This window comes from Marmota marmota, unplaced genomic scaffold (assembly GCF_001458135.2).
Source record: "Marmota marmota marmota unplaced genomic scaffold, marMar, whole genome shotgun sequence".
Classification (NCBI taxonomy): domain Eukaryota; kingdom Metazoa; phylum Chordata; class Mammalia; order Rodentia; family Sciuridae; genus Marmota; species Marmota marmota.
This window is the reverse complement of record NW_025999869.1, coordinates 9,435,701-9,439,456: the sequence shown is the minus strand read 5'-3', so window position 1 is coordinate 9,439,456 and position 3,756 is coordinate 9,435,701.

Below are 3,756 nucleotides of genomic sequence, written 5' to 3'. Positions count from 1 at the left end.
AGAGTTAAGGAGAAAGAAAGTACACATAGAAACTCTACTCTTGCTGGAAAAGATTCCCATTACAGTATGGGTTAGCCCTTCTGCTATTGCTGTGCTTGTATACTGGTGTGGGACAGTAAGTGAATATACAGCAGTGGGTGGGAGCCACATTATCATTGTTAGAGTAAGAATTTACAGACAGCAAGAGATGACCTATATGGCAATGCATTATAAGTGGAGGTTTCAATGTTTTGTTTACTATATATGTGATGGCTGTATTCAGAAATATTTATAGATACATATATGATTTAGTATACAAACATATATTTCCTTGCTTCATCAGCTTAGCAGATTCACTTAAAACATAAGCACATTTGTTCAAAACCCAAATACATAATGAAAACATTTTTATTCCACATAACATCTCTGTTGATATGTGCAAAATTTGTATTTGCCATATTGCACCAATAATTAAGCAATTATAATCTTTTCTGTGTCACAATATTAGAATCCCTTTTGTGTTGATGAGAAAAAAGATTAAATTTCAAAATGGTACTAAGAATATAAACAGAAGTAGTATGCTAACAAATAAAGATATTCCATTTTCATGTTATATCCACTCTACAACGGATCCCATTTTTTTGAAAATATTTCACATGTGTCTGTACACATACATGTTCAAGCTGTGATATTTCCTGATGCTCCTTTGTGAATACCTAAGTAGTTTTGTAGATAGTACAGAAAAGAAAACCTTTGAGAAAAATAAATATGTGAATACATGCATACACTGAAAGTCAGAAAAATATTTGTATACTTTAAATGAGGTCCCTGCTGAGTTCCATTTCAATGTTATTAATTATGTCAGTTTAGAATCTATAGTATATGGGGGTACATGTATATTATATACATGTGTTAGGAAGAGAAGTTGGATTATATGTAGTGTTATTTAAAAGGTTCCAGGGAAGTATGGAAATGATTTTAAGTATCACTAATTACAATAAACATATTCGAGGGGCTGGGGATATGGCTCAAGCGGCAGCGCGCTTGCCTGGCATGGGCGCGGACTTGGGTTCCATCCTCAGCACCACGTACAAATAAGGATGTTGTGTCCGCCAAAAACTAAAAAAAAAAAAAAAAATATTTAAATATTAAAAAAATTGTCTCTCTCAAAAAAAAAAAAAAAACTGTCTCTCTCTCTCTCAAAAAAACAAACAAACATATTCGATTTAACTCTTTCAATTTGATCAATGTTTGGAGGGAAAAAAATGACCATATTTCTTGTTTGAATTCACACTTGGTCATTTTATTCATACTAATAGTTCCACCAGGGGGTGCAAAAGGGAACAAAATTGAGGTTCATCTTCTATTATGTACTAAGAACCAATAAAAGACGATAATAGCTAACTACTGGCTAAAATAATTTTTGCATTTCAAAAATACATGAAATTTTATATTTTCATTTAGAGTGTACAAATACCTTTATATCCAGCTCAGGGAGACAGTGTTCTGTACCAAAGTGGTTAAAGATGGTCTCTGGGAAATCAAGGCTGGGTTTAAATTTGACGTTGATACCTGTCTCCTTTGGTATTAGGCCAGTGGCTTAGCTTTCTTTAAGCCTGTTTCATTACCTCTGAAATGTTTTCAGGCACTCACTATAAATCCCAGATTTTATTCTTTATCACACAGGATATCATTTCCTATTTCAAGATAATTCTTAAGAAGACCTTTTTTAGTTGATAAAATTAAGAGTGATTGAGCCATTATTGTGGTGCCTTCCTTTCAGGCCATACCACATAGTGGTAAATGAACAGCAGCTGGTGCTGCCTGTTTTGTCTCCCACATTCAGCCACATTCACCTCCTCCTCCTCCTTTTCTGTCTCCTCCATATAAATAGTGATGCTATTAGTTCATATATAAATGCCCTCCAGCAAAATAGCTTTAGGGAGATTGATGATCTATAAAATGATTATTATAGCCAGAGTATCAAGAAAATGCCAGAATCTATTGCAAAGCAAAATCAGGTAAGATATATAAGGTATAGTAGAGACAACAGCACCGCATTAGTGTTACCCAGGTCTATGCTTGAAATTGAAATGCATGCGGGGTAGCAGCACATACTCTAGCTCCTTCAAGCAGGAACTGAGGAGTACATGAATGACAGACTAAAGCATGAGTCCAAACTGTGCACATTGTCTTTCTTTTGCTCACAACTACTTTTCAATTTTAAATATGAGGCATTTACATGATGTGCTGTTGAACTTACTAAGGGTGCCGTTTCCTCTCTTTCTGATCTCAAGTTGTCAATGATTCTCACACCTCTTCCCTGTCAACATAAATGAAGAACTCTTTAGACTGCTACTCTTAAGGACACTAACCATGTGTCCTCACACTTACTTTCCTGGTGCCTCAGGAAGAAGCCTTTTGTAATTGCCACTACAAAATAATCATATAGCATATAGTATTTCCTAATTTTCAAATATATGGTAGGTTTCTTCCCAGGCATTTCTCATGCATCTTAGTTGCTTCCTGCCCTATCTAGGATCTTTCCAATTTCCAACAGACCCACACTTTTAACCTATGGTTCACAGCCATTTAGATCAAATTCTCATACTTCTTTATTTAGAAGAATCCCTGATACTCTTTCACATGTTTTCCCGTGGTCTAAACCATCAAAGATTTACTGGGGCTTTCTAAGCCAAGCGCTTTCAAAACGTGTTAAACATTAATTATTAATCTCCACCTTTTTCTCCATGAATCATGTTTTCTTTTCTCATGCTTACAAATAGGCTATGATTAAGGAGAAAATATATAATGGCTCCTGATGGTTCTGTGAAGTTTGTCGTCACTGGATTTTATACTTATTGCTCCTTTATTTCATATATGTAAACATTATCTCCCATATCTAAAATAATCTACCCATATTCAGAAATTAATGCAGCTAATTCCTGTCAGGAAGATTATTTGACAATCTGCTAGCCATTCACTTGGGTAATTTTCAATATTTGGAATCCATTGAGGGTGATGTTGGCTCTAAGTTCTCTGGTTGCCTGCCCTTTGATGGACTAATGTCCCAGTACCCCATTAATGAAAGCTGCTGTGGAGCACAGGGACCCAGATATCCTTCAATATAAAGAAATCAGTGTACTACCACTCTGGTGGCACACTATAATTTAGATAGGACTCCAAATAAAAGGCTAAACTAAGGAACTGTATCTGTTTTGTTCAATGTTTGATCTATGATTAGGAGCAAGACAGATCCATGTATACTTAAGCTTATCTCAACAAAGGATATTCAGTTGCCCTTTTGCTCCTGCTCAGCATAAAAAGCCATCTCCTTACTGATCTATCATCAATGTTAAAACAAAATCCTTCTATTTTATATCTCATATACTCATGGTAGATTTTACAGAGTTGAAGGAAGACAGGGCCTTAATCAGTGAATTAAGAAAAAAAAAACCATAAACTTTTCATGAACATTTTCAAATTTCCTTCCACTCTATCATACTTATCTAAACAATGCTATTTAGAAAAGCACAGAAGATATAGTGTATAAATGTCTGAACAGTAAACTGTGGGTCCACAACTCAAACAAGTTTATTTTTCTTTCCAACTGATGGTACTTGTTCTCCAAAGTTCATAAAAATGTCATTATCTTCTTCGGAAGTCCAAAGAATATGAATATCAACAGATAAGAAATAAAAATGGTGTATTCAGTTGTAAGTTGTATACAGTTATAAAAATTAAATTTTAACTATTGAAATACTATAAAATATTGTA